Below are 18,363 nucleotides of genomic sequence, written 5' to 3'. Positions count from 1 at the left end.
GACCACTTGCAGGCTCAACCTGAGTAACAGGGGATAACAGATGAATGGAATGTATTGTACAAAGGATACACAACATTGTCAGGCACTGAAACACAAGTATAACATTTAACACCACAAAAAATATATAATAAACTGAAAACAATACAAACAATGTAGACACAATGTAAAATATGGGAAAAAGAAAAAAATAAATGGTTGTTCTATGTATATACACAAGGAATTACCATTTCAAATACTTTTACTATATATATATATATATATATATATATATATATATATATATATATATATATATATATATATATATATATATATATATATATATATATATATATATTACATATATATATATATATATATATATATTAATATATATATATATATATATATTTTTTTTTTTTGCAGGAATAGATCTAAAAATTGTAAATCTCAGTAGCTTCATTAAAATTTTTAAATTAAAATGTCTAAACAGAGCTTAAGCTATTCTCATACTAAACCAGTGAACAATTAGAATACTGTCTACCCCATCCAGAAATAACTTTTATTAACTTTAAAATAACAGCATGTGCTCAGTCTAAATTACAGTATTTCAGACTAACCAAAACCACCATTTTACTTGAGTAAACAAAGCTTTTCAGGTCACATGATTCTCATTCACCAAGAAATTACCAAAAGATAAATACATCAGAAAATACAACTAAAATAATGATATAAAATCTCATAATCCATTATTCTGCCAAATAAATAAAATGAATTGTAAAACAATTAGTGTTTCAATCCACCCATCCATCCACAACCCCTATATTGGATATCCCAACAAATTTACAGTGAAACTATACTTGGAGACTTAAATATAGACTGGCAACTCAAATTCCACTCCCCACACTGAATCCATAAACTTGTACGACTTCAAACAATTAATAACCACACCCACTCGTATCAATAAAACTTCAGGGAAGACACTCAACATTAGACTGGATTCTTACAATCAAACTAGACAAACTGACAAACAGGCTGCCTCTCAGATAGCATAAGTGACCAGATACCAACATATGCAGTTAGAACTCACCATAACCTAGATAAACATATTATCTATAATCAAATATGAAATACAACCAATTTCAGCAAAGATAGTTTCAATGGAACACTAAAACAATACAGCTGGAATATACTTAGAACAATGCCACTAGATACTGCTGCAGAACACGTGTTCTTACAGACCAATTTAGCACCAATACATAATAAAGGAATAAAGACCAACCCTGCACCATGGGTATCAAAAGAAACTAACAAAACAAAAGAAAAAAACTCACGATAAAAAGGGATAAAGCCTGGAAAAACTGGTATAAGAATATAACTCAAAATGTGATGCTTCCAAGATGGCTGCATATTCAGTAACAGCTTAATTCTAGTTCTCCCAGTGAGAGAACAGAAACTTAGCAGAGAAAGCCAGTCTACCTAGATTTCTGGATAAACTTAAGTAAATGGCTAGTAAGTGCACTGCCTGGATGCTAGGAAAAAATAAATATAGAGGATCTGAAGGAAAGGCAGCTACAAAAGGCAACGAAAAAACACCGACCGGGAAAAGTACTCAACCTGTTCAGCAAAAAGCAGTGCAAGCCCCAGACATGACTTCCAGTAACCTGGAGGAAAGTATAAGGCAACTGCACACAAACAGGCCTAAAATAAATGAAGCAGTGATGCAGTAAATCAACTCAAACAATAAAAGGCTGGAAAAAATATAAGAAGCTTTAAACAGATATCCAGATAAGGTGATAAAAAGTACAGTTGTGTACACTTACCATTAATGTAGATGTTAGAGTGTATTCACTGTTGCAGTCATCACATCTGGGTTATCCCTGCCAGGGTAGCCTTCAGCCGGCCTGAATACCAGAGGCTTAGTATTTCTGCATCAGTTGCTGTCGCTTCAGGACTGACATCAGGTCGTCGGTAGTATAAAGTAAGGCAGCCAAAGCCATTACTTCTGTTTTTCTTGCCCTGTCAGGAGCTCCCCAAGTGGGAGCCAGGTTATGGTGGAAGAACCCCACCAGTAGAAAGTAAATACCAAAATGTTCCTTGTAAGTAGAGAGAGAGAGAGAAAAGAGGGGGATGGAGAGAGGGAAACCAGGACTGTAACAGTGAATACACTCAAACATCTAAATTTACGGTAAGTGTACACAACTGTACTATGTTCTTCGTGTTTCACTGTTGCAGTCATCACATTTCGGTTGATTCCCAAAGCTGAGAAAAAGGGCGGAGGCAGTCAGTGAGACTAGGGGATGGCTAGGATGCCCTGTAAGACTGCAGTGGCAAAGCCTGCCCTGGATTTGGAGAAGATAGGCAGGTGGCAATGCTTGGTGAAAGTGTGAACAGATGTCCAGGTGGCAGCCTCCAGGATGTCCTTGGTGGGGACTCCTCTGAGGAAAGCTGCAGAGGTGAGGGCTGCTCTGGTGGAGTGAGTTCTGACCCCCTCAGGGGGAGGTTTTCTGTGTTGCTTGTAACAGAAATGGATGCAGTGTGCTATCCATTTGGAAATAGTTTGTTTGGAAATGGCTTTGCCCTCTGCCCCTGCAGCAAAGCTAACCAGTAATTTATCTGACTTTCTGAATGGTTTAGTCCTGTCTACATAGAATTTGAGCTGTCTGTGCACATCTAGAGAGTGCAGGATCCTTTCCCCCTTGCTTTGTGGGTAAGGTAAAAAGGTGGCCAAATGAATGGATTGGTTGAGAGCCACACTGGACACCACTTTGGGCATGAAGGATGGGTTAGTCCTGAGGGAAACCCTGTCAGCATGGAAGATGATGATGAAGGGTTCCACAGCCATGAGTGCTTGTAGCTTGGACAATCTTCTGGCTGAAGTGATAGCCAGAAGAAAAGCGGTCTTCCAGGAGAGAAATTTTAGCTCTGCTGAAGATGCTGGTTCAAAGGGTGGCAGGGTGAGCCTTTTCCAACACAAAGTTAAGGTCCCAAGCTGGGGTGGGTACTCCTCTGGGTTGCCTCAAGTTGCTAGCCCCTCTTAGGAATTGTTTGATCAGATGGTGTGAGAAAAGGGGTTGCTCAGTGTGGAAATGAGCAGAGATAGCAGAGGCAAGAATTTTAATAGAGGAAATGGAGAGATCACTGTGTAGCAGGTCAACTAGGTAATCCAGGATGAGAGGCAGGGAGGGCTGTGCCGTATCGGCTCCCTTGACCTGAATCCAGGTGCAGAGTCTTTTCCATTTGTCAGCATAAGACTTTCTAGTGTTAGGGCATCTGGCCTCACGTAAAACATCTAGAACCTGTGCACTGAGGTTGGCAGATTGATCAGTCGTCAGGGAATAAGCCAGGCTGCCAAATCTAAGGTCTACAATTGGGGATGCATGAATTCTCCTTCCCTCTGGGTCAGGAGGTTTGGGGTCTGAGTGAGATGCCATGGTGGCAGTGGGGACAGGCTGTGCAGCAGTGGGTACCAGTGCTGGCGAGGCCAGTCTGGAGCAATAAGAATTGTCCTTGGCTTTTCCTCCCTTATTTTGAGCAGTACTCTGGTGATGAGAGGTAGTGGAGGAAAAGCATAGACCGACAGATTGACCCAGGGGAAGCTAAGGGCATCCACTTTCCAAGCCATGCAGTGATGTTCCCTGGTGCAGAACTTGCTGAGTTGATGGTTGGTGTCGGAGACAAAGAGGTCGACCTTCGGGGTGCCCTATTTTTGACCTCACGTAAAACATCTAGAACCTGTGTACTGAGGTTGGCAGATTGATCAGTCGTCAGGGAATAAGCCAGGCTGCCAAATCTAAGGTCTGCACTTGGGGATGCATGAATTCTCCTTCCCTCTGGGTCTGGAGGGTTGGGGTCTGAGTGAGATGCCATGGTGGCAGTGGGGACAGGCTGTGCAACAGTGGGTACCAGTGCTGGCGAGGCCAGTCTGGAGCAATAAGAATTGTCCTTGGCTTTTCCTCCCTTATTTTGAGCAGTACTCTGGTGATGAGAGGTAGTGGAGGAAAAGCATAGACCGACAGATTGACCCAGGGGAAGCTAAGGGCATCCACTTTCCAAGCCATGCAGTGATGTTCCCTGGTGCAGAACTTGCTGAGTTGATGGTTGGTGTCGGAGACAAAAGAGGTCGACCTTCGGGGTGCCCTATTTTTGAGTTATTAGGGTGAAGGTTCTTTTGTTTAGCTGCCATTCGTGTGGGTGCAGAAGATTTCTGCTTAAATGGTCTGCCAGAGAGTTTAGAGAACCTGGCAGGAATTATGCTATCAGGTGGAGTTGCATGGCAGAGGCTGTGTGCCAAAGGGTCATGGCCAGCCTGTAGAGATGGTAGGAGTGAGTCCCTTCCTACTTGTTGATATACCACATTACAGTGGTGGTGTCTGTTTTGATCAGGAGAGCCCCCAAGGGGAGTAGGGGCCTGGAAGCTGTCAATGCAAGCTGGACAGCCAACATCTCTTTCTGGTTGATGTGTGGATGAATTTGCTGTGGGCTCCCTTGGTCCTGTATGCACCTGACATCCAGGTGAGCACCCCAGGCATACTCTGATGCGTCTGTGGTGAGGGTCTGGGTGGTGGGGGTGGTGAGAAAGGTAGTCTCTTGTTGTGGGAGCATGCTGCTGCCCACCAAAGAAAATCTTTCCTTAGGCAAGGTATCATTGGTATAAGAGTTTCCAAGTCTTGACAGTGTTGACACCAAAGGCTTTATAGGTACCACTGAAGGTCCCTCATATGCAGTCTGGCATGTGGAATGACTAGAATGTAAGATGCCATGAACCCCAGAGATTGCAGGATTTTCATTGCAGATAACTGGGGTCTGGTGGCTAGTTGAGAGAAGTAGACTATTAGGTAAGTTTGCTTTTCTGGTGTAAGGAATGCCATCTCGGATGCTGTGTCCAGGCTTCCTCCCAGGAATATAATCCTTTGGGTGGGTACTAGTTTGGATTTCTTTTCGTTGATAGTGGATCCTAAGAAGATCAGTAGGACTTTACAAAGGTCAGGTGTTTGAGCAGTTTTTTTACCTGAATTAGGCAGTCGTCTCAGTATGGGAACATTTGGATATTCCTTTGTCTGAAAAAGGCAATGGCAGGAGCCAGACATTTTGTGAACACTCTGGGAGCAGTAGATAAGCCAAAGGGAAGTGCAGAGAACTAAAAGTGCAGGGATCCTGCCCTGAAACGTAGATATTTCCTGCATGATTTCCTGATAGGGATGTGGAGATAGGCCTCTTTTAAGTCTAGGGTGGCTAGCCAAGAATCCTTGGAGAGCATGGGTAGCAGTTGCTGGAGGGTGAGCATTTTGAATTTTGGTATCACCAGGAAGGTGTTTAAAATAGATACAGCGTGGATGGTGTGCCAGGTGCCATCTTTTCTTGGTACCAGAAATAGTCTGAAGTAGAAACCTTGGCCTATTTGTTCTGCAGGAATATGCTCTATTGCCCTCACAGAAGGCAGTGAAAAAACTTGCATTTTCACCTCTGGCCACTGGTTTGGAGGTAGATCTGGGAATCCTTTTGGGGTTGGAAAAGTGTGGAAAGAAAATCTGTATCCCTGGGACACTATGTTGAGGACCCAGCGGTCATTGGTAATGGTGGCCCAGGTGCTTGAGTGAAAGGAGAGTTTTCCTCCTAGGGGTAAGTGTATGTGGGCAGAGGGACTGGTGGAGGAGAAGAGTCATTGTGAGTTCTTACCAAGAGGGGGTGGCTTAGAACTCCCTGGTTTTGAAGTGGAGGAATTCCACTGTTTTGATCTCTGCATTCCCTGTGGCTGTTGTCTGCTTCCTCGGGGTCTGGGATGAACTGACCTGGTGGGAGAAGGAAATGACCAGTGCTTGGAGGGGCAATGTCTGCTGAACCTTGGTGGCTGGACTTGTAGGAAATCCTTAACTGTCTGCATAGATTTAGCTTTTTCTTCCAACTTTTTTGAGACCTCCTCTGCCTTAGTGTCAAATAAGCTGTCTTTGTGTAAGGATGCATCCAATAACTTAGATTTTACATGGTCTGGCAAGGGGTGTTCCTTAAGCCATGCATGTCTTCTAAGCACAGAACCGGTGACTGCTGCCCTGCAAGAAGCTTCTAAGGCATCAAAACCACAGTGTAAGGTATGCTTAGTCACTTGACTTGCAGAATGCATTAACTCTTGTAACTCTTTAGATTCTGCACAAGCAGGAAAGGAAGACACTTTTTTGTTTGAGGAGTTCCATGGTATGTTGCTGAAATTTTAGCATATGGAACTGGCAATTTAGTGCTCTGTAAGTAAGACTAGCAGAGGTGCATACTTTTTTACCCCATCAGTCTAATGCTCGGGAATCCCTATCTGTGGGGGTGGGCTTCTTGGCAGAGGTTGCTTTCATTCCTTTGGGCCCTTGAAAAATTACCTCAGGGTTAGCAGTAGGGTTTTAGAAATTTGTGTGAGTCAGGGACTCTGTAATACCTGTCAGGTTTTCTGGGTGCAGGAGTTAGGGTGTCAGGAGTCAAACTGGATTCCAGAAAAACATCATCCACAACATCCAAGAGTCTGTATTGTGGAAGATCCAAGAATTCTCTGAGTCTTTTTTTAGACTGAGGGTAGTCCTGACATTCCCATTGGAAATGCTCCCTTAAGGTATGAAGGGTTTCTCCAAAGGAATAGTCCTCGGGTGGAGAGGCTGAAGGAATGGATTCCTCTGCATCAGAATCCTCATAAGCTGAGAGGGGTTGCATGTCTTCATATTCAGATGCATCAGAGTCATCAGACTCCTGTTCAGACAAAACTACTGGGGACAGATCTCTTTTCCTTTTGGAAGGGGTAGCTTGGCTTCCCCTGATCAGCATGATAAGGTCTTCTGCCATTTTAAGCATTTGAGACTGAGGCAAGGGTGCCTGAGATTGGGTCGTTGGTTTCTTGGGTGTGGTTCGTACCCTGGGCCTTAGAAACTCGGTAAATAAAGCAGGATCCGTGTTGCAGTGAGCTGAAATTGCTGAGGCGTGGATCTTAATAGATGAAAAGGAAAGTCCTTTGTGCAACATTTCAGTTAAATATTGTAGAATCTGAGGAATGTCTGGCTCTAGAGGATTTTGGCCTTTAGCCTGGTTTCAGGCGCAAAATCTTTTCCATTTGTCTGAATAGGTTTTCCTGGTGCGGGGCCTCCTGGCCTCCAGAAGGACATCCATAACAGCTTTAGATAGAGGAGTTGGCTGGTTGTTTAGGTGATTTGCCATGCAGCCAGATTTAAAGTCTTCAGCTGGCTGTGCAGAATCTGACTGTCTTGCTGGGTGAGCAGGTGAAGAATTTGTGGTAAAATCCATGGTGGGCCATGGGCCATGTTCTTTAGTATTGGGTACCAGTGCTGGCGTGGCCAGTCTGGAGCAATGAGCATCATTTGTGGCCTCTCTAATCTGACTTTCAGCAGCACCTTTGCTAGAAGAGGCAGTGCAGGGAAGGCATACACTGTCAATGTTTTCCAACTGAATGTGAGGGCGTCCACTTTCCAAGCTTGTGGGTGGAATGTCCTGGTGCAAAAATTTTGAAATTGGTATTTTTGGGGGTTGGCAAACAAATCTATGTCTGGGCATCCCCATTTTTGAGTTATCATTGCAAATACGTGTGGATCCAGTTTCCACTTGTGGAGATCCATGATGTTTCTGCTTAGGTCGTCTGCCAATGTGTTTTTCTTTCCTGGCAGGAATTGTGCTTGTAATTGAACTTGGTAAGTCAGTGCTGTGTTCCACAAGGTCAGTGCTTGCCTGCATAGAGGGTAGGAGTTGTGCACCCCCTTGCTTGTTTATGTACCACATTACAGTGGTATTGTCTGTCTTTATTATTAGCTGTCCTGGGTGTAAGAGGTCCTTGAAAACTGTTAGGACATTCTGTACAGCTAGCATTTCCTTTTGATTGATGTGCAGATGTCTTTGATTTGTAGTCCATTTGCCTTGAATGCACTGTCCTGCCATATGTGCTCCCCAGGCATAGTCCGATGTATCTGTTGTTATCGTTTGCCTGGCTGTGGGTAAGGTAAAAGGCTGACCCTTGTTGAGGTGACATGCCTGTGCCCACCATATAAACTCCTGTTGAAGGCAGGGAATGAGTGGTATCATTGTTTCCAAGCTGTGGCTGTGTTGAGACCATACGGTTTTCAGGTACCACTGTAATTTCCTCATATGCAGTTTTGCAAATGGTATTAGTAGAATGCAAGATGCCATAAATCCCAAGGCCTGCAGAATTTTTCTTGCAGGGAGTTGGGTCTTTGTTGCCATTATTTTGAAGTATTGAGACAGATGTTGTTGCTTGTCTGGCGTGAGATAAGCCTTCTGGGCCATTGTATTCAAGCTGGCACCCAGGAATATTATGTTCTGTGAGGGCACTAGTTTTGATTTCTTTCCATTTACTGTGTACCCTAGGCAACTTAGAAGGTGTTTGACAAATGCCAGATGTTGTAAGAGAATGTCCTTGCTTTCTGCTTGAATGAGGCAGTCGTCCAAGTATGGGTATATCTGAATTCTTCTTTGTATGCAGTATGCGATTACTGGTGCCAGGCATTTTGTGAAGACCCTGGGCGCAGTAGATAAGCCAAAGGGTAGTGCAGAGAATTGATAATGGGTTGAACCTGCAATGAAACAGAGGTATCTTCTGCAATTTTGTCTGACAGGGACATGCAGGTATGCCTCCTTGAGGTCCAGCGTTACTAGCCAAGCCTTCCTGCCCAACATGGGAAGAAGCTACTGTAGTGTTAGCATCTTGAATTTGGGTACTTGCAAATAGGTGTTTAGAATTGAAAGGTCCAGAATGGGTCTCCATGCTTTGTCCTTTCTGGGGACTAGAAAGAGTTCATGAGTAAAATCCTTGTCCTTGTTCCTGTGGAGGTACCTGTTGAATGGCTCTCATGTCCATGAGGGTTGTAATTTGTTTTTGTGCCTCTGCCCATTGATTTGGTAGCAGGTTTGGCATTCCTTTTATCCTTGGCAAGGTGTGAAAATGGAATATGTATCCTTGTGAGACAATATCTAGGACCCAGTTGTCTTTTGTGATGATGTGCCAGTTGTCTGCAAAAAGTGCTAATTTTCCTCCCAAGGGAGCTGCCAAGAGAGTTTTGCTTGGCAGTTTGAGGGTAAAGTCATTGTATTTGTCTTCTAGTAGTTTGGGGCCTGTCTTCTCCTCCTTTCTGGGTAGTGGCACCCCACTGGCAAGGTTTGTAAGGGCCTTGTGACTGACCTCTGCCCCTTGGGCATCTGTATTTGCCCCTCTGTGGTCTGTCAGAAGCTGGAACGGACCAATTTTTGTTGGCCAATTTCTGCTGAAACGAGGGGGTTGTACCTGTAAAAAATCCTTGACCGTCTGCATAGACTTTGCCTTATCCTCCATTTTCTTTAAAACCTCTTCAGCTTTGACACCAAATAAGACATCCTGCTGTAAAGGTGCATCTAATAATTTTGCTTTAACATGGTCAGGCAGGGTTTGTTCTTTTAACCAAGCATGTCTACGTATGACATGACCCAGTCACAGCTGGTCTACAGGAAGCTTCCAAAGAATCAAATCCACATTGTAAAGTATGTTTGCCCACCTGTTCAGCTGCATGCAACAGATCCCGCATTTCCTTGAATTCAGACTGTTCAGAATGCGTGCTCATCTTTTATTTTAATTGAGACATTAGGAATTGCTGATATTTCAGCATGTGAAACTGACAATTTAATGCTCTCATAGCAAGAGTAGCTGAGGTGTATACCTTCTTTCCCCACCTATCTAGTGCTCTGGAGTCCCTTTCAGAGGGTACAGGATTTTTAGCCATAGAAGCCTTAGCCCCTTTGGGACCCTGAGAAATTGTTTCTGGGTCAGCAACAGGGCTTTTATAAAGGAATTTGTGTGAGTCAGGTAATCTGTAGTATCTGTCTGGTTTGGCTGGAGCAGGAGGTAGAGAGTCTGGATTTAGACTAGATTCTAAGTAAACATCATCCACAATGTCTAAAACTGGAGGGATAGCAAGTGGTCTGTGCTGGGGAAGTAAAAGGAACTCTTGGAGCCTTTTCTTTGAGTCAGAGTAGTCCTGGCCTTCCCAGTGGAAATGTTCCCTCATGGTATGTAAGGTTTCCCCAAAGGAATAGTCTTCAGAGGGAGATGCTGAGGGGATAGAGTCTTCAGCATCAGAATCTTCATAAAGGGGAAGGGGGTAATCCTGTTCCTCAGAGGAGTCTGAGGAAACTGAAACCTGGTCAGAAGAGGCATAATCCTCCTCTTGTCTTGGCCTTTTGTCTGGAGGGGGTTGGGAACCCCTGATTAGGGTAATCAAATCTTCAGCCATCTTAAGCATCTGTTTCTTAGGCATGGGGCCTTGAACTGGAGACTGATGTACAGTCTTTTTAGGTTTTAATGGTGTTTTAAGCTTAGCATACGATTTAATGGTGAGTGTAGTCGGTCTGAAGACACCTTCTGCAGCCGAAGGTGTTTCCACTGCACCGGGTTCTCCTTCTGCTAAAGTGTCGGTAGGACCTAATGAAGATGGCTGCGTCAGCCTCGTAGTTTCGGTTTGAGAATCCGAAGCTGTCTGGGGCTCCAATTCTGCAGTCGTCAGGGGCTGCGTAGGCGCCTCACTGAAAACCAGAGAGCCGGCGACAGGCCCAGCAGAGGCCTCGGAGTCTGGCCTGGTTCTTGGCTGTCTATCCTTATCTTTGCGTTTTTTATGCATGCCGGTCGTCAGTTGCTCCGGCGGCATGGTATTATTAAATTTCCTACCAAAGTAGTGTCGAGCGAAATCAAAATGACGCTTGATAGTTCGTTTATTGAACCTAGCACAAAACCGACAACCAGTGACGTTGTGGTCTGGGCCTAGGCAAGGAATAAAATAAGAATGGAAGTCCTTATGAGGTATTTGCTTCCCACAAGAAATGCAATTGTTAACTTTTTCTGACATCGGACTGTGGCAAGAAAAGGTTCCACAACGGGATACTTAGCTTTATTGAAGACTTCGGACTGAAATTTGATTCGAAAATCTCAGGTGTCGGCAGATTGGCACATGCGAACTGTATCTGGCACCGCGCGGCAAGAAAGACTGAAGAAAATGGCGTCAGATGCCTCTTATATACCCCTGGCGCACTGACGTCAGGGAAGAAGCGACAGCAACCGACGCCGGACCAAGACTTTGGAACTCAGGCTGACTGCGGGACTGCCTGACGGCAAGATAACCCAAGTGTGATGACTGCAGCAGGGTAACACGATGAACATCTAGCCATACCCAACAGAACCAAGATGCTCTGCTCCAAAAAAAAGAAGGCAATCTGGTGGTCTCCTGCCATTAATAAACTCTACAACAGAAGAAGAAACTGTTGCAGAAAGAGGTGAAGTCCCAAGACTGGAAAAAGTCCCTTATTAGCCTCAACAAAAAGGTGAGATCCCTCATCAAACATGTAAAGCCAGCTATGAAGGCAGAATTGCAGCAAACACTAAAAAAATAAGCACAAAGCCTTCTATAGTTATATCAAGAATCTCAATGGCAATACCCAGGTTTGCTCTGAGTTACTGCACAATGATACCTCCTATACTGAGCCAAGAGATATTGCCAACATACTGGCTGACCGATTCAATGCTAACTTTACCCCTCTCCCTTCAAAGAACCAATCACAACACCGGAGGAATGCCAGGAACCCAGCATTACTGCAGCACAGGTTAAAGCTGCATTGTCCAAGGCCAAGAAAACAGCTTCCATGGCACCCGACAATATCCCTGGATGTGTTCTACATGAACTACAAAGTAAACTGGCACCACATCTGTGTGTTCTGTTCAATTACAGCATCACCTCAGGCTTTGTCCCTACTGAATGGCGCACTGCTACAGTCATCCCTCTCCATAAAGGTGGAGCGACTACAGACCCTGGGAATCATCGCCACATTAGCTTGATGAGTCTGATATGTAAGGCTATGGAGTGCATCATCATGGACCTAATTAACAAGGATATAGGGAATCTCCAAACTCTAGATCCCACACAATTTGGTTCTCTGAAAGGTAGATCATGCCTGCTCAACCTGGTTGACTTCTTTGAGTCAGTCACCAGAGCTGTGGATGAGGGCAAGGCAGTTCATACAGCCTACCTCTATCTGCAAAGGCCTTTGATACCATTCCCCACTCAGGAATTATTGATAAACTCACCAAACTAGGCATCAACCCTTATATCACTAGGTGGGTTGCAAATTGGCTCACAGATAGAACCCACAGTGTGAAAGTAGCAGACTCCAAGTCAGACTGCCGACCTGTCATGAGTGGAGTTCCAGAGGGATCGGTCCTGGGTCCTCTCCTGTTTGGCATCTATTTCTTAGAAATCCAGGTCAACACGGAGGGACACTGGCTGACCAAGTTCACAGATGACTGCAAGCTGGGAGCCATTATTAACTCCTCAAATGATGTAGACATCCTACAGAAAGGCCTCATTGAGACCAATGGCTGGTGTCGAAACCATGGCCTTAAGCTTAATGCCAAAAAATGCGTCATCATCCCCTTTGGGAAAAACTCAGTTCCTACCAATTACCACATCGATGGGAGCCCACTGAACACTGAAGGTGTTATAAGAGATCTGGGAACACAGGTTGACAGCAACCTCTTCTTTGACCACCACATTGCCACTGCGGTTAGAAAGTCCTATGTGGCACATCTCATTACCAAGGGTTTTGCATCCAGGAAGAAAGAGGTTATCATCGCTCTCTAATCTTCCCTCATTAGGCCAATGATCGAGTATAATGCCTCATTCAGCATGTCCCTCACTAGACATGCAACAACTGGAAAGGCCATAAAAATACCTCACGAAGAGGATCCTAGGCCGTAAACATATGTCCTACATGGACAGACAAAAAAATTCCAGCTATTCTCTGTCTCATATCGTCTACTAAGAGGTAATCTCTGCTTGGCTTACAAAGGCATGTCTGACCCAGCTCTGTTAGAAATGCTACATCTAAAGAAATCCCAATCCCTCCTCACCAAATGCTCCAGAGACCTCAACCTTATTACTACAATCAACAGAACATGCTGGAGGGACAGGTTCATAACCCAGAGACTGCCCATGCTCTGGAATAGACTTCCCATACATGTCTCGCAGAGCACCTCACTGGCCCTCTTCAAGTGAAATCTTGATGAGTGGATGGGAAATATAAAGTTCACCCCATGGATCACTTCATTGGCTCTACTTGATAGAGGTATTGGGAAATAACATCGGGCGGCACAATGCCAGGGCACTTCTATGGGCTAGACTTGTAAAGGCTCCAGGGCCATTAGCCTAGTACAAACCCATGAACCTATGAATCGAAATAAATTCATCCCATTATTCAGGGAAAATCAAGAAGCAGGTATGAGATTCAAACTGCTGTACCCAGCTATACTGAAAATATTTTTCCCGGAGGAACAAAAATTATGAAGTACATGCTAAGGAAGAAATTCAGAAGTTTATCCAACAAAAAGTGAGCTGTAAAACAGAAGGAGATTCTGCTTCTTGTTCTTCTGGTAATAAAGACCCCAGAGAATGTGCCAGTGAAACCTTTCCCAGTGTTTCAATGAAAAATGCCTGAGAGAAGGAAAAAAGCACAACAGTTGACTAGAAAAATAGAGAGTACAGCGGAAATGATGCAGAGACAGGGATTGGGAGAAGGAGATGAACAGGAATAGAACAAGAAAATCTGGAAATACTGGACCTTTTTGGACTTTGTTAAATTTGTAGGGGACCTTTTAAAAAGTAAAAAAAAAAAGGGTAAAAAACCCCCAAGGAAGCTTTTTTTGGATGGGGGCCCCCAAAAGGCAGTTCCCTTTTTAAAAAAAAAGCCCCCTTTTAAAAACCTCCCTTATTCTTTGGCAAAGGCCCCCTTTTGGGAAAAACCCCATTTCCCCATTTCCCAAGGAAAAAAAAAAAAAAAAAAAAAAAAAAAAAAAAAAAAAAAAAAAAAAAAAAAAAAAAAAAAAAAAAAAAAAAAAAAAAAAAAAAAAAAAAAAAAAAAAAAAAAAAAAAAAAAAAAAAAAAAAAAAAAAAAAAAAAAAAAAAAAAAAAAAAAAAAAAAAAAAAAAAAAAAAAAAAAAAAAAAAAAAAAAAATAAAAAAAAAAAAAAAAAAAAAAAAAAAAAAAAAAAAAAAAAAAAAAAAATAATCAAAAAAAAAAAAAAAAAAAAAAAAAAAAAAAAAAAAAAAATTTTAAAATAAAACTTCAAAACAGCTGAAACAGCTATAAAGATAAGACAAAAACAGGCAGCACTTGACCCATAGGCTATACCACACATCTTAGTATGGATAACCTTTATTTTAGGTTAGTTCGAGCCTGTGTGTGTGGCTGTCAGTTTGGAACATTTGTTCCTATTAGGAGGGTAACATTTCAATATTTGAAGATGTAGATAGTTTTTGGTGTCATTAAGTTAATATGTTTTGGGGAGGTATTGGGTGTGTGTGTGGATTTTTGTTTGTAGGTTTTCAATAAAACTAAAATTTCTATAAGATGTGACAGGCTCAAATGGAGATGACAAGAAACAACTGTATAAAAGATTTACATGCAAACAGTACATGCATGCAACTCAAAATCTGAAACCAGTCATTTAACAAAAAACTGTTATATATAAAAGATGGGAGTAATAATCTCTCAAGCTTATGATGCTTTCTGTAATGTTGTTAAATGTTAATGGCCTCTCAGATAAATACAAACAATAAATAGTAGTGAAAGTACAGTTGTGTACACTTACCATAATGTAGATGTTCAAGTGTATTCACTGTTGCAGTGATTACATTTGGGTTATTTGCTTACAGGTAGCCCTCAGTTGGCCTGATTAACAAAGTATTGGGTCTTGTGTCGGTTGCTGTCCCTTCTTCCATGATGTCAGGTCATCAGGGGTATAAAACATGCAGCCGATGCCATTACATCAGTTTTTCTTGCCCCAGATGTCAGGTGACCTCTAATGGGAAGCAATTAAATATAAAAGAACAAAGATATACCTCCAACAAAAAGCAAATACACCAAAAAGGCTTTTAAACATAGTAAAGGAAAGTAGAGGTATAGTCAAAAGAAGTTAGGGGGCTGGAGGGAGGGTAACCAGGACTGCAACAGTGAATACACTCGAACATCTATATTTATGTTAAGTGTACACAACTATACTATGTTCTTTGTGTTTCACTGTTGCAGTCATTACATTTGGGTAGATTCCCAAAGCTATGGTTGGGAGGAGGAATTTAGATAGCATTAGGGCCAGCTATAAGGCCCTGCAAGACTGCAGTGGCAAAGCCAGGTCTGGATTTAGAGAAAATTGACAAATGATAATGCTTGGTGAAAGTATGTACAGAACTCCAGGTAACTGCTTCTAGGACATCCCTGGTAGGGCTGCCTCTGAGAAAGGCTGTAGTGGTAGATGCAGCCCTGGTGGAGTGAGGTCTGATCCCCTGGGGGATAGGTTTTCCATGGTGTTTATAGCAGAAATGAATGCAATGACTTATCCATTTACAAATGGTTTGCTTTGAAATAGCCTTCCCCTCTGCCCCTGCAGCAAATGCCACCAGCAGTTCTTCAAATTTCCTTTGAGATTTAGTCCTGTCCAAGTAGAATCTAAGTTGTCTGTGCACATCTAAGAAATGCAGTATCCGTTCCCTTTTATTCTATGGACTGGGAAAGAAGGTTGGCAAATGAATGGACTGATTAAGAGCCACACTGGATACCACCTTGGGCATGAAGGATGGATTGGTTCTGAGGGACACACTGTCCGCATGAAAGATCATGAAAGGCTCCACTGCCATAAGGGCATGTAATTCAGATACTCTTCTAGCTGAAGTGATTGCTAAAAGGAAAGTTGTTTTCCCAAGAATGAAATTTTAAGTCTGCAGTAGCAGCTGGCTCGAAAGGAGGTAGACTGAGTTTCTCCAAGTCAAAGTTAAGGTCCCAGGCTGGGGTTGGAAGTCTCCTGGGTGGTCTGAAATTTTTGGCCCCTCTGAGGAACTGCTTGAGCAGTGGATGAGAGAAGAGGGGAGGTTCTGTGTTATAATGAGCTGAAATGGTGGAGGCGTGGATTTTAATGGAGGAAAAAGACAGGCCCTTATGAAGCATCTCAGTTAAGTATTGTAAAATCTAAGGTAAAGTGGGTGCTGCTGTGCTCATCCCCTGAGATTGGTTCCAGGCACAGAATCTTTTCCATTTTTCAGCATAAGATTTTCTAGTACTAGGCCACCTTGCCTCTAAAATGATATCAATCACAGGTTTGCTGAGGAATGGTAAAAGAGAGAAGTAATCAGCCAGGCTGCAAGGTTCAGTGTTAGAAGCTGAGGGTGCGGAATCTGGTTCTCCTGCTGAGACAGCAGGGAAGGAGTCTGAGGCAGGTGCCATGGAGATAACCATGTCACACTGTGCAGGAGGGGGTACCAGTGTTGGCGCGGCCAGTCTGGAGCAATCAAAATCATCCTTGGTTTGTCCTGTTTGATTTTTAGTAGTACTTTGGAGAGCAGAGGCAGAGGGGAGAAGGCATAGACTGATAGGTTTTTCCAGCTGAAGGACACAGCATCCACTTTTCCAGGCTTGTTTGTGGGGAATCCTTGTGCAAAATTTGTCCAATTGGTAGTTCTGGGGAGAGGCAAACAGGTCTATATCTGGGGTCCCCCATTTACTTGTCAACATGTGGAAAATCCTTGGTTCCAGTTTCCACTTGTGTGGGTCCATGAGATTTCTGCTTAGTCTGTCTGCCAGTGTATTTAATTTTCCTGGCAGGAACTGAGCTTGTACGTGCACTTGGTAGCTCAAGGCTGTGTTCCACAATGCCATGGCTAGTCTGCAGAGGGGGTAAGAATGTGTACCCCCCTGCTTGTTTATGTACAACATAACAGTGGTGTTGTCCATCTTTACCATTAGTTGTCCTGGAAGATTGTGGTCCTTGAAGGCTGTCAGAGCATTCTGTACAGCTAACATTTCTTTTTGACTGATATGCAGGTGCATTTGACTTGGGTTTCATTTGCCCTGAATGCACTTCCCTGCCAGGTGAGCCCCCCATGCATAGTCTGATGCATCTGTTGTTAGGGTTTGGGTGGCAGGGGGTGGTGTGAAAGGTAGTCCCTTGTTTTGGTGGCAGGTCTTTGCCCACCAAAGCAACTCTAGGCGTAGGCAAGGTATGATAGGAATCCTTGTTTCTAGGTCTTGAGAATGTTGATACCATAGGCTTTTTAGATACCACTGTAATTTCCTTATATGCAGTCTTGCATATGGAATTAGAAGAATGCAGGAGGCCATGAACCCCAAAGCTTGCAGTACTTGTCTTGCAGATAGCAGGGCTTTTGTGGCCACTTGTTTGAAGTAGGTTGTCAAATGAATTTGTTTCTCTGGCGTGAGGTAAGTCATCTGGGAAGTTGTATTCAAGCTTGCTCCCAGGAATATAATTTGTTGACAGGGTACCGGGTGTGATTTAATTTCGTTTATGGTGTACCCCAGACAAGTTAGAACCCTTTGTACAAAGGCCAGATGATTCAAAAGTATGTCCTGGCTTTCTGCCTGAATTAGGCAATCTTCCAGGTATGGGCATATTTGAATATCTCTTTGCCTGCAAAATGCAATAACTGGAGCTAGGCACTTTGTGAATACCCTGGGCGCATTACATAAGCCAAAGGGCAGTGCAGAGAAAGTACAGTTTTGTACCCACCATAAATGTAGATGTTAGAGTGTATACCCTCATGCAGTCATCACACTTGGGTTTATCCTGCCGTCAGGTGGTTCCGCAGTCGGCCCGAATTCCAAAGTCTTGGTCCGGTGTCAGTTGCTGTCGCTTCTTCCCTGACGTCAGAGCGCCAGGGGAATATCAGAGGCATCCGACGCCATTTTCTTCAGTTTTTCTTGCCCCAGATCTCAGGTGCCCCTAATAGGTAGGCAAAATATATATATATATATATATATATATATATATATATATATATATATATATATAGTTATATGAAAAAATGAAACAAAACCCTTAGGCACAAGCAAATACACTACAGAGGTAGTAAAGAATAGAGTGGAAGAGATAAGTTCAGCTAGTCCAGAGGGGATAGAGGGAGGGTAACCTGGACTGCAGCAGGGTATACACTCAAACATCTACATTTATGGTAGGTACAAAACTGTACTATGTTTATCGTGGTACCCTGCTGCAGTCATCACACTTGGGTAGAATACCAAAGCTAAGGATGGGAGGTGGAGTCAAACAGGGTTAGAGGAGGCTAGAAGGTCCTGCAAAACTGCAGTGGCGAAGCCAGCTCTAGTCTTAGAGTAAAGTGGTAATGTTTGGTGAAGGTGTGTACTGAACTCCAAGTTGCAGCTTCCAGAATATCCTTGGTTGGCACCCCTGAGAAAGGCTGTAGATGTAGCTGCTGCCCTGGTAGAGTGGGACCTTATGGTAGCAGGAACTGGTTTTCCATGGTGAGTGTAGCAAAACATATGTATGCAATGTCCTATCCATTTTGAA

At 43.3% G+C, this 18,363-nt stretch overlaps 1 protein-coding gene across 2 annotated transcripts in view; it reads right to left on the bottom strand.

The window, feature by feature from the left end:
• Nucleotides 1–18,363, bottom strand: part of UGGT2 (UDP-glucose glycoprotein glucosyltransferase 2) — a 4,352,373-nt gene that overhangs the window by 3,944,110 nt on the left and 389,900 nt on the right. The window lies entirely within an intron of this gene.

The sequence above is a fragment of the Protopterus annectens genome, chromosome 5.part1, assembly GCF_019279795.1.
Source record: "Protopterus annectens isolate FY-2018-M chromosome 5.part1, PAN1.0, whole genome shotgun sequence".
NCBI classification, from domain to species: Eukaryota; Metazoa; Chordata; order Ceratodontiformes; family Protopteridae; genus Protopterus; species Protopterus annectens.
The sequence above is the reverse complement of the archived record's forward strand: the minus strand, read 5'-3'. Positions and strand labels throughout refer to the sequence as shown.